The sequence below is a fragment of the Lepidochelys kempii genome, chromosome 4 (genome assembly GCF_965140265.1).
Source record: "Lepidochelys kempii isolate rLepKem1 chromosome 4, rLepKem1.hap2, whole genome shotgun sequence".
NCBI lineage: Eukaryota > Metazoa > Chordata > Testudines > Cheloniidae > Lepidochelys > Lepidochelys kempii.
Window position 1 is genome coordinate 37,493,794 of NC_133259.1, and position 13,411 is coordinate 37,507,204.

A 13,411-nucleotide genomic window follows, 5' to 3' on the forward strand; every position below is an offset into this window, starting at 1 on the left:
TTCAAATTCTGGAGAAAAGGATCTTCTCTGCTTAGGAATTTACCAAGTCTCACTTGAAATTATTTTGAAAGGCATTTTCAAATTTAAGTCCCAAATGGCAATGTCAAGCCCTTGCACATGCCTTTGAGACAATGGTAGAGAATTTCCAAAAAACACAGATTGTGTGCTGGGTTGCTAGTTGGGCCAGAACACTGAGACAATAAATAGTTAGCTGTTCCCTTATGGAACCTGCTGCAAGAACTGATGGGCTGATGTAGCCTTAGTCCGGGGCATTCTTAAGGAGAACAACGCAGACAAACTTGTGAGCAGATTGTATTTCATGGTGGATTTAGGCACCATGTCTTTTGGTTACAATTTAATTTATATTAAGGAAAGGACAAAATGAAGCCTGTAAAACCAAATTAGTCATCAGACATACAAAAACACAGGCCCATCCTTTAGTAAGTATAAATCAGCGCAGCTCCATTGACTTTAATGTCCTAGATCAGTGGTTTTCAACCTGTGGACCCCTGGAAGTCTGCAGATTATGTCTAAGGGGTCCATGAAAAGTTATCATAGAACCTGTTATCAGACCCTTGGGTCCTCAGACTATGTCTCAGATTTCCAAAGGGGTCCCTACCTCCATTCAAAATTTTTAGGGGTCTGCAAATGAAAAATGGTTGAAAACCACTGTCCAGACCTTGGCCTCAGCAACCATTCAATGATTTCAGTGGAGCTATGCCAATTTACACCACATGAGGATCTATTCTCAAGACCATAATAATGAGAAGTCTTGATGCCGTTATTCTAAAGCAGAACACAAGCAGAGACCTGCCTTTAATTCATCATGACAGGATGAATATCACTTTAAAATATTCTCATTCTGATTTTGTTATACTTTGAAAACAGTATGAAAGAGGAAACAAGCATAATTTAAGAAGACAGTTTTAAAAGAAGAAAAAAAAATTTTTCCTCCTGTTCCAGATCCCCACCCTCCTGATCCTAATTTGAAGCCATAATGTAATGTGTTGAATATATGGAAGAGGTGTGTGTGTATATATATATATAAAAAACAAAAAAATCTTTGCCCTCTTCCTTTCTTTTCCCAGCTTCAGATTCTCCACTGGTCATCTTATAACTAGTCTAACAATGACTGGGTTATATTTCCCATTGCTTTTCACAAAGTGTCTTTCTTTCCTTTATATACTGATTTCAGTTAAGTGCTCCATTAATTTGAGTGTTTGAAAAAGTTCTCTTTTCGGGGCTTGCAACATTTTGAAAAAATCTTCCAAGCTCTAATGTGTGGCATATTTGAGGGGAGCTACAGAACTGGTTCATGATGAAAGAGCCCAGTTCTGCACAGACCACCCTCAGCAATCCTTGAAGCCTGTGGATTACATAGGGTCCAGAACAGGGGTGGGCAAACTACGGCCTGGGGGCTGCATCCAGTCCTTCAGACATTTTAATCAGGCCCTCGAGCTCCTACTGCTGAGGCGGGGCAAGCCCCTGACCCTGTCCACGCAGCTCCTGTAGCTCCCATTGGCTGGCAACCGCGGCCAATAGGAGCTGCAGGTGCGGTGCCTGTGGACGGGGCAGCACACAGCGCCACCTGGGTGCACCTCCGCATAGGAACCAGAGCGGGGACATGCCACTGATTCCGAGAGCTGCTTGAGGTAAGCGCCGCCCGGAGCCTGCACCCCGACCCCTTCTCGTGCCCCAGCCCTGATCCCCATTCCACCCTCCGAACTCCTCAGTCCCAGCCTGGAGCCTCCTCCTGCACCCCAGAGCCTGCATCCCCAGCTGGAGCTCTCACGTCCCCACCCATACCTCAACCCTCTGCCCCAGCCCAGAGTCCCAGCCCGCACCCTGAACTTCTCATTTCTGGCCCCATCCCAGTGCCCACACCCCCAATTTCATGAGCATTCAAGGCCCACCATACAATTTCCATACCCAGCTGTGACCCTCAGGCCAAAAAGTTTGCCCACCCTGGTCTAGAATTTGGTTTATAGCAAGTAACTTTAGGTAAAGTTTGCATTAGGCTTGGAAACTTGAAAAGCTTTCTTTTAAAAAAAAAAAAAAAACCCAAAACACAGAACCAAAGACAAGACAAGTAGGAATATGTGATTTGCCACATTGGATCATATGATTATCCCCATTAGATCTAGTATCCAGCCTCTTACTGTGGCTGAAACTATTAGCCATCTCCTTTATAAAATGACTTTGCATATGCAGCCCAAAATTACATTGGCCTTTTTAACTGCCACGTTGTGTTGCAATCTAAACTCTAATGAGCTGACCTCTATAAACCCTAGTGCCTATCAGAATTATTGATTTGCAGGTTTCTTCCTCTCTTGAATATCTGGATTTTAATTCCTCAGGTATTCGTTTGCCTTTTTTCCAAGCTAAGTCTCATTTAGTTGTTTTCTGCCTATCTTCCTGCTCGCTCGCTAGTAATCATTGCATTTTTTCCTCTATCCCCACTAGTATTTTCAACTCTTTGCAATTTAATATCATTAGCAAATGTATTGACAGTTTGCATCCTTTCCCTGATTATTTATGAAAATATTAAACAAGATTGTAAACACCAACAATCCCTGCAGGATTGCATTAGATACTGCCCCCCAACTCAATACATTGACATGATTTTTTTTCATAGATTCATAGATTCATAGATATTTAGGTCAGAAGGGACCATTATGATCATCTAGTCTGACCTCCTGCACAATGCAGGCCACAGAATTTCACCCACCACTCCTAAAAAAGACTTCACACCTATATCTGTGCTATTGAAGTCCTCAAATTGTAGTTTGAAGACCTCAAGGAGCAGAGAATCCTCCAGCAAGTGACCCGTGCCCCATGCTACAGAGGAAGGCAAAAAACCTCCAGGGCCTTCCAATCTGCCCTGGAGGAAAATTCCTTCCCGACCCCAAATATGGCGATCAGCTAAACCCTGAGCATATGGGCAAGATTCATTTTGTTTATGGCCTCAGCCAGTTTTTCGTCCAAAACCAATCTGAATTATTTTCACAATTAAAATTATATTAAATACTTTACTAAAATCTAAATGTATAACACAGTTTCAACTTCCATTTTTCTAGTTATATCAAAAAGTCAAATCTGCATGTGTGCAATATAAATATACAAATATTGATAGTAAAATGATCCAACCTCTTTTAAGTCATTTACAGTGTTTAATGCCATTGATGTGTGCTCCTGTAGTAGATTAGTTTCTTAATTTCTTACACCACCCTCAAAAAACACTTCAGACTTAAAAATAAGAATGCATCTTGTCTTCAGTATTTTACAAACCTCCTTCCTCTCTGATTCAGAGTATTCTAAACACAAGAAGTTATTTATATAGGTGCTAATAGGGCCTAATATTCCTTTTTTCACTCCTCTCCTTCCTCTAGTCACACTGACTTTTCAGCTTCTGCTGCAGAGGAATCTGGTGTCATGGAAGAAACATCCTTGACCGGTAAGTACTCCTTTTTATGTATATAACCTGGCTCCCATTTGTGTTGTCCATAAGTCCCTTTCACCAGGAGGTATACACTACCCATTCTTGTACCTGCATCTCCACCTCAATACCAGCACATTCCACGCTTGAAATCTTTCTTGAGAGATTGGCAGAGCTGCAAGTTAAAGCACTGCAAAAGTTAACCACTGTTGCAACTATCATCCCTCTGCTACTGTGCAAGCTCTTTCTTGTGTGGTGTTGCTATAAGCCGTGGCAACACTTTCTTCCTTTTTTATAATAGAAAAATAACTAACTTGAAGCCAAGAGAACACAATTTTTCACCTTCAAGATATCATCCTGTATTTGTTAAAGAACAACTACAATCCCAGTCCCATATGATAATAGCTGTGCGTTAACAATGGCTAGAGGCATAACTTCCCTGTATACAGTAGAATACCTTGGGAATGGAGGTTGTTCGTAACTCTGAAACGTTCGTAACTCTGAACAAAATGTTAGTTCTTTCAAAAGTTTTACAACTGAACATTGACTTAATAGAGCTTTGAAACTTTACTATGCTGCTTCCTCTTTATTTATCTGTTTTTGTAGTTTGTTTAACACAGTACTGTACTATATTTGCAGGGTTTTTTGTTTTTTGGTGGGGGTTTGGTCTTTGCTGCTGCCTGATTGTGTACTTCCGGTTACAAATGAGATGTGTGGTTCACTGGTCAGTTCGTAACTCTGGTGATCGTAACTCTGAGGTTCTACTGTGGTTTATTGTAGAAATATAGGCTAAAATTTGCTATCAACCCATGCGTTATCTTTTTCTCTGTGTAATTCCTGTATCGTAAAATTAAGTTTTCAATCTATATTATCCTAAAATAAACTACTTCACATGGACAGGTGCTCCAGTATTGATAGCTTCTGTTTCACTGAGCAGCTCAATTAGTGTGATATTCTATCACCTTTAGTTAAAGTGAGTAGTGCTTTACTTGGAGAGTTGCCCCATGGAAGTCAACGTGAGTATGGGATTGCTAAACTTTAAAGCCAGAAGGAACTATCATGATTATCTAGTCTGACCACCTTCAACTTGCAAGCCTCAGAACCTCATCCACCCACTCCTTTAGAGGGCCCATAACCTCTGGCTGAGTTACTGAAGTCCTCAAATCTGGATTTAAATTTCCAAATTTGATTTATAATCTACCATTTATTTTAGTTCAAACCAGGAAATGACCCATAACCCACAGTGCAGAGGAAGGCAAATAAAATCGCCAGATTCTCTGCCAATCTGACCAGGGGAATATCCCTTCCTGACCCCAAATTAGACCCAGAGCTTGTGGGCAAGACCCATGAGCCAGACACCTGGAAAAAAATTCTCTGTAGTAACTCAGCACCCTTCCCATCTAATGTCCCATCTCTGGCTGTTGGAGATTTTGGCTGTTAGGCCATATGCGATTGTAGGCATTCTCATCATACCAGCCCCTCCATAAAATCAAGCTCAATCTTAAAACAAGTTAGGTTTTTTAATGCCTACTACTCCCCTATGAAGGCTTTTCCAGAACTTCACTCCTCTGATGGTTAGAAACCTTCATCTAATTTCAAGTCTAATCTTTTGTACTACTTGACACAAAGTAAATTAGCAGTATCTATGCCTCAATATCCTTGTCTATATTTCTTCTATAAAATAGGATAATAATAATTTACCCCACGAGTGTTTTAAGAATTAATGAGCTAATATGTGCAAAGCAAATGAAGTTTTAAAATGCTCAGTATTAATGATTGTGATTGGTTTCCCTTGGGACGGGATAGAAAGCTGTTAACATTAAGAGCGGATTTCCTGTCCTACTTTGCTCCCTTTGCACAGCCCAGACTGGTTGCATCCATCTAACTGGGGATTCATCCCTGGAATAAGGAAGTCTCCAGTGGGCATAAAACTAGTGTAGCCTTTCCTATACCACTCTCCTCGTACCCCCTAATGCAGGGTTCATGTCAAGACTGGAGAAGAGGGTTTGCTGCACTCTGGCTATGCTCACTGCTAATCAGTCCTTATTGGACCCTCCAGTAAACTGTGCTAGTGTTGGGGACTGGCCAGAGAATTAGCTTTCTGATAGCTCTCCTAATATGTTTCACCATGTGTGAATTTAGCAAAGCAGAGAATCTGGATTGGCCATAGAAATGTTCTGTATCTGAAATATCACCTATTCACATCTAACTGCAGTAGAGGGGAGAATTATACCCTTCCCTTTACTAGTAATTCTACCCATGAATTATCTGTAACAATGGAAAAAGGAAACAAACCCACACACAAATAAAGCACTTACTTAGTCATTTTAGCTTCATTTTCATTGGTGTGCAAATAAACAGTACATATACAGAAAATGGTAGATGAAGCCTACCAATTAATGTGGGTATAAAATCCATTCAGGATAAATACAAAAGCATACATAATAAAAAGACTGTCTTTTGAACAGATCTCTTCAGAGATTAAAAACAAAACATTATAGTTCAAATCCCTACCCCAGCATACACCTGTGTAGCTCCATAGAAATCAATAGAACTATATCTGTGTACACCAGCTGATTATCTGCCCCCAAAATATTTGAGGGTTAGGACCTGGACTAAGGAGCTTCTTATGTTCTCAGATCTTGTCATATTACTATCAATTGTTCCTTCTAAACAAGGTTGGCTTTTCAGAGCTATAGTAAACAATTCAATCACGTTGACTGCATAAGAGGTATGAGGCCCACTCCTAAATATAATCCTTTGGGGCAACCTAAAATAAATTGCCAACTGTTTGTTTTTAATCATTGTTGGACAGTGTGAGCTCATCAAGTGCTCCTAATAAACATATGTGGTGAGGGGCTTTTCTGATTATTCAGGAATCTGGAAGGTATTCCACCAATAATTATAATATATGTGACAAAAGTAAAAATATGTGACATGCTAGCATCATGTTGACTACCCTCCCAGCATTTACTGGGTCTGTTTTACCTGCTCTAAATAAATGTTTTGAGATCTGGTAAGTCTGGTAAGTTGAGCGTTTTACATTGGAAAAAATCTCTGGAATAAAGAGCAAGAGGCATTCATGATTTTCTGTTTCCCTTTCTGTAGGGATATGTGCCATTCTTTTCCCCATTTTTCTTTAAGGCAACATTAACGGGATACTGTACTGTATTGCACATTCTCCAGAGAGGGAGGATAGTTTTACAGTTAAAGTACAAAACTGAGTACCAAAGCCCTGGCTTCTATTATTGACTCTGTTACAGACCTTCTCTGTGAGCTTGGGCATGTCAATTAACCCCCATCTGCCTTGATTTGCCTACACGTAAATGAGGCATAATGCTACTTACCTACCTCACAGGACTGTTGAGTCTTTAATGCATTAATGGTTGTGTAAATGAACAGATGAGAAGAACAGAGAAAAGTCACCATAGAAGCAGTGTTCTTATTACTAAAATTCTCTCTTATGCAAAAGGGAAATTTAAAATCTGCAGGCCAGATACACAATTGGAGTAAATCAGCATTGTATGCCAGTTTATACCAACTGAGAGTTTATGCTTTGTTTACATCTCACAGTAAAAAAAAAATTGACCATTATATCTGCAGTTGTCATAAATATAAAGGGAGGGGTAACCACCTTTCTGTATACAGAACTATAAAATCCCTTCTGGCCAGAGGCAAAACCCTTTCACCTGTAAAGGGTTAAGAAGCTAGGATAACCTCGCTGGCACCTGACCAAAATGACCAATGAGGAGGCAAGTTACTTTCAAAGCTGGGAGGGGATGGGACAAAGGGTCTGTCTGTCTGTGTGATGCTTTTGCTGGGAACAGAAAAGGAAGGGAGTCTTAGAACTTAGTAAGTAATCTAGCTAGATATGTGTTAGATTTCTGTTTTGTTTAAATGGCTGGTAAAATAGCTGTGCTGAATGGAATGTATATTCCTGATTCTCTCTGTAACTTAAGGTTTTGCCTAGAGCGAATCTCTGTTTTGAATCTAACTACCCTGTAAGGTATTACCATCCTGATTACAGAGGTGATTCTTTAATTAAAATTCTTCTTTTAAGAACCTGATTGCTTTTTCATTGTCCTGAAGATCCAAGGGTTTGGGTCTGTGTTCACTTAGGCAAATTAGTGAGGAGTTTTATCAAGCCATCCCCAGGAGAGGGGGTGTAGGGCTTGGGGGGGTATTTTGGGGGGAAGACATCTCCAAGTGGTCTCTTTCCCTGTTCTTTGTTTTAACACGCTTGGTGGCAGCATAAGGTCCAAGGACAAAAGGTAAAAGTTTGTACCTTGGGGAAGTTTTAACCTAAGCTGACAAGAATAAGCTTAGGGGGTCTTTCATGCAGGTCCCCACATCTGTACCCTAGAGTTCAGAGTGGGGAAGGAACCTTGCCAGCAGTAGCCCTGTTTTACAAGAAGGGGGAATATTGTAAATACCAGTATAAAGGCAAATATCACAGTATTATAAATATCGAGATTAACAGCACATAGGGTAAGTGATTTCTTTTTAGACAACCACGTCACAGCCATTTGTTTGTGAATCAGTTCATGTAATTGTTGACAAAAGGGGCCCACATGAGTATAGTAACCTGTATGTGTTTTGAATGAAGGAAAAGAGTCACCGAGTTTGTACGTCCTTGACTTTTAGTACACTCTTCTTCAGAAATATAAACATGTATGGAAGAACTCTCATCTGGTGCAAACTGATGTGACTCCATTGCATTCAGCAAATTTGACCCATGATATTTTACCTTTAGTTTGAAAGTGTTGCTTTCCCTATAACTGCATGGATGGAGGTGATGAGTAAATCAGTGCTAGTAAGGGCCTTCATCCCTTGAAAGGCACTCTACATGGAATCCAAAACTGGTATCTTTCATAATGGAGTAGGGAGAGAAGTAAGCAGGGGAAGGTATTAAATTAATAAAAGGAAGGTGCAAAATTTGTTTAAATATTAAACCAAGCCAAGGCACAGAGCCAGAGAGGTGGATTCATTGCATAATAGGATGAATAGTAAAGCCAGATAAAAGATGTATAGGTCTAGTAGTCCCATGTCACCAGTTCAGCATGGTCTTTTTAAAGTCACAAGTAAAAATCAGGTTTCAGAGTAACAGCCATGTTAGTCTGTATTCGCAAAAAGAAAAGGAGTACTTGTGGCACCTTAGAGACTAACCAATTTATTTGAGCATAAGCTTTCATGAGCTACAGCTCACTTCATTGGATGCATACTGTGGAAAGTATAGAAGATCTTTTTATACACACAAAGCATGGAAAAAATGGGTGTTTACCACTACAAAAGGTTTTCTCTCCCCCCACCCCACTCTCCTGCTGGTAATAGCTTATCTAAAGTGACCACTCTCCTTACAATGTGTATGATAATCAAGGTGGGCCATTTCCAGTATCATACACATTGTAAGGAGAGTGGTCACTTTAGATAAGCTATTACCAGCAGGAGAGTGGGGTGGGGGGAGAGAAAACCTTTTGTAGTGGTAAACACCCATTTTTTCATGCTTTGTGTGTATAAAAAGATCTTCTGTAATTTCCACAGTATGCATCCAATGAAGTGAGCTGTAGCTCACGAAAGCTTATGCTCAAATAAAGTGGTTAGTCTCTCAGGTGCCACAAGTAAAAATCAGTGCTACTTTTTATATATTTTCTCCAGATACATCTTCTCAAAAGATTAATCTCCCTACAGATTTGTAACGGAAATTGTGAGCTGGGATCCACTAGCCAATATTTAGTTTTTGCTTACTGTTACCAACTATTTGCCTGTATCTACATACCATTAATTTTAAAAATGGGAAATTGTTTAGCAGATTTTCATTACCTAACAAATTGTGAGTTACCTAGAGATGCCATCAGTGTGTTACAAACAGTGAAAGGATGAATTGCATCCATTTCTGGGCATGGTTGACCTATTAGGGCCCTTTCAAATTCATGGTCCATTTTGGTCAATTTCATGGTCGTAGGATTTAAATTTCATTATTTCAGCTATTTAAATCTGAAATTTCACGGTGTTGAAACTGTAGGAGTCCTGACCCAAAAAGGAGTGGGGGGGAGGGTGGGGTCGCAAGGTTATTGGGGAGGGGGGTTGTGGTACTGCTACCCTCACATCTGTGCTGTTGCTAGCAGCAGCTCTGCCTTCAGACCTGGGCAGCTGGAGAGCGGTGGCTGCTGTTGGCAGGGAGCCCAGCTCTGAAGGCAGAGCCACTGCCAGAAGCAGTGCAAAAGCATGGTATCGTGCAGCCACCCTTACTTCTGCGCTGCTGCCTGCAGGGCTAGGTCCTCAATCAGCAGCCACCACTCTCTGGCTGCCCACCTCTGAAGGCAGCAGCACAGAAGTAAGGGAGGAGTGGTATGGTATTGCCACCCTTACTTCTGCACTGCTGCCGGTGGGGAGCTGCCTTCACAACTGGGTGCCTGGCTAACAGCCCCTCTCTCCAGTGCCCAGCTCTGAAGGCAGCTCAGAAGTAAGGGTGGCAGTACTGTGACCCCCTTAAAATAACCTTGTGACCCCCCTGCAACTCCCCTTTTGGTCTCCCTTGTCAAGCCTGTATAGTATAGAGTAAAAGCACAAAAAAGACCAGCTTTCACAGGGGGGAGACCAGATTTCGCAGTGCATGATGCTTTTTTCATGACCGTGACTTTTGTAAAGGGCCATGCATACCTATGACATTATACAAGTCATATAGTATAATAAATTACTAAATAATAAAATATAAATACACTTAATTCCAGTAAATATATTGCTCAGTAAATTAATTCATTAGTATTTAATTACTGAAAATTACCAGCATCACTAATTACTTGCAGAATGGACATGTTATTTCACTACTGTTAATCATTGTAAACATTTGTTTCATGAAGTTTATTAACACTAATTTTAAGTTCACATTTTATAAAAATGATTCTGCCTAAAACTGGAGCCTTCTTTCATTACTGGTATTTTTAAAATATGTTCCCAAAACCACATCAGGACATCACAGTATCTTGCCATACACCATAAGCCATTGCAATATAAATCAGAATTTATCATTACACAGTACAGGATGTAAAACAGAAAATCCAGGGAAACAGAGTCCTAAAGAACATTTTCTTCCTTTTCTCAGATGTCTTCTGTTAGCTTTGAAAAGGCTCAAATTAGAAGTTTGCAACTAATAAATGCTGACTGCCCTTAGAAAAAGCCTTTTCTTGGCATTGTTATGCCACCCTCTGTTCAACAAGTCAGCAACACTATTTCCTAGAAGCAGCTCTTTGCTTTACCCATAGGATTGATTGTGTAGAAGGGACAATGATTTAGGAGCTTTATTAAAGTATTCTGGGTTTTAACCACTATACTAGAGAGAGAGTGTTGCAAGACTTATTTCTTCATCTTGTGCAAGAACCAACTGAAAACAAATTGAAAGGTCAGGAGTCATGGTGGGTGGAGTTGAAATGGATGGCCCCTCCAAGACAGGCATTCATGTTAATAGCACAAATATTTTTTTTTTTAGTCAGTTTCCTTAAAGCAATCCTGTAATGCTGTGATATCCATATCATGTACATCTAGGAACAGCTGGTGACCAGTACGTAGTAGTAAGTATAATCTTTTTGGATAATTGATACATCAGTGGGAAGGTAAATCATCCACGCTACAGGACTTTCTACTTCTTGAAAATCAAACTTCCCAAAAAAATCAGTACACACTTGGTGAAGAAAGAATTTAGGTTTTGCAGAAAAATACAGACCCTTTCTTTTCAAGGGAAAATTAATCAAAGGGTAGTCTAGTCTCCCTTACTCATATTGTCACTAGTTGTAACCATTTTTATTGACAAGCATTCTATGAGGGGGAAAAAGCAACTGATAATGCTCTTATCCCCCGGACAGGATTCAGAAACATTATCTACATTTACAAAAGAAATCTTGTGTGTGTGTGTGTGTGTGTGTTGCAGACAGGTCAGTATGTTACTGTATGAATTTAACTTGTAAAAATGTGAAGAGTGTATCATTCTTCACTGACAGTGTTTAATTCACTTTTAACTGGTGCCATTTCCGAGATGGAAATGCTGCTATCCAAACTTCTAGCAAAAATATTTTATGTATTGAGTAGCCCATGAACATACAGCAGATAATCACAGTAATGAAATTCACATGGCCCTGTATTTTATGTATGATAACCATGTGACACTCTGTACCTCAAAGCAGCACCCTGGAACCCACATATTCACCACTGTCATATAATTATATGTTTTGTAATGATGCCTCGCGAGGTATCATTTTAAAAGTCTTGCTCTGTTAAATATCAATATCCTATTGGATTGTATGCACTATGATTGTATGTGAAGTTATGAAATTTTGCCATGTGTGTGCTGTGTTGTGAGGTTGGGGAACACCCACAATCAGTCTTTCAGGTACAACACTGGAGTAGCCAGACATGCTGATGGCCCACTAAAGGGAATCTACTTTCCCAACAGCCATCCCAGAAGACTTCTCAGAGACAGTATGTAGACAGTGGCGAATGCTTGACCAATGGGGGTGGACCCCAATGTCAGATGCATAGATCTTTCCAGCAAGCTGGAAGAAACTCTGAGAGGGGAAGTGACATCATGACTGGGCCTCACTCCCTGCACAACTCAATACCTGGAAGAAACGTCTGGAGGACAAAGACTTTGAACTGGGCAGTGTGGTCCCAAGCTGGAAAGGAGTCTTAGCCTGTATATTGAGGAACTATACCGTCTGTCAGGGTAAGACACTGCTTGATGCAAATCGTCTTTAGTTTATAGAACCCAGACTGCAAATTTATTTTTGTCTCTTAGGTAACCAACTTAGATTTTAAGTAGCAGGCATAGAAATCAATCTTTCTCTAGTTGATAAATCTGTTTTATACTTTACCTAAAAAAATGAGTTTTAGGTGAAGTTCTTGGGACATCTCAGCTCAGTTTACAAAGACTAGTGTGTGTCCTCTCCACATCGAGGAAGGAGCGGGCTGGGTAATGAACATTGGTCAGGCTTCTGATTAGGGCATGATGGTACAGTTCTAGAGTGCATGGCTGGGGAGCTGGAGGGGAATTGGCTGGAGCCTCTCTATTATTAGTTCATGAGTGGGAGAAGCATAAATGTAACTCAGTTGCGTGTGTCTCTGCCTCTGGATGTCTGTGTAAGTGCGATACGTGCCAGAGATTTGTAGCTTGCCAACAGCATCACAGGGTGAGAGGCAGCCCAGGTTGATAGGACAGAGGACTACGAACAGTCCCACAGTCCAGGCTGCACCTTGGGGAAAACCCATCACAACTCATCAAAAGGTTCATTTGTGAAAGGCTTCAGCTTCTAGAAAGCTGCTAGAAAGAGAGCCTCATGCCCTTGGAGTAAAAGTTTGATCAGGTGACTTAATGGTCCTAGCTTGGAGAGGTTTCTTTCCATGTTCCAGTCTAGTGAGTTCTTATTAAACTCATTTGTTGTTTAGAAATAGGCCTGTATACTAAAGATGAGCAGCCTGCTTGCTCTGAGGGCTGGTGTGGAGATGGGGTGGGGACACAGCCCAGCCTTCTTCCTGCCCCTCTCTGGAACTTAGTTTCAAATTCCCACCTCTTGCCTTGGGGTTCAGAAGCCTCCTACAGCCTTTGGAGAGGTAGGAAAGCCCCAGAAATAATCGCCTTCATCAGCAAACAAACAACCTAAGTGCCTCCCACCAGGAGTCCTTTAGTCACCAGTCTGAGCACTTTCTCCCCTTTGGCTGATTATAGCATGCCATGCAAGTTCATAAGAGCCAGGCAGACAGGCAACACCTGGGGCTGAGCTGAAACTCTTGGACTTCTGTGTCCCTACAAGGGCAGTACATTCCATGTCCAGCACCCCATGCAGCCTCTCCTCCAAGTAAGGGTGGGATTTCTTGACACATCCGTTTGCCAACCAGGGAACTGGGAGGGGACAGCTGGCCCCTTCATTCTATTGATATTTGAAAGGGCCAGTTGCAATCTGGCCTTTATTTTGAGTAGTTGAGTAC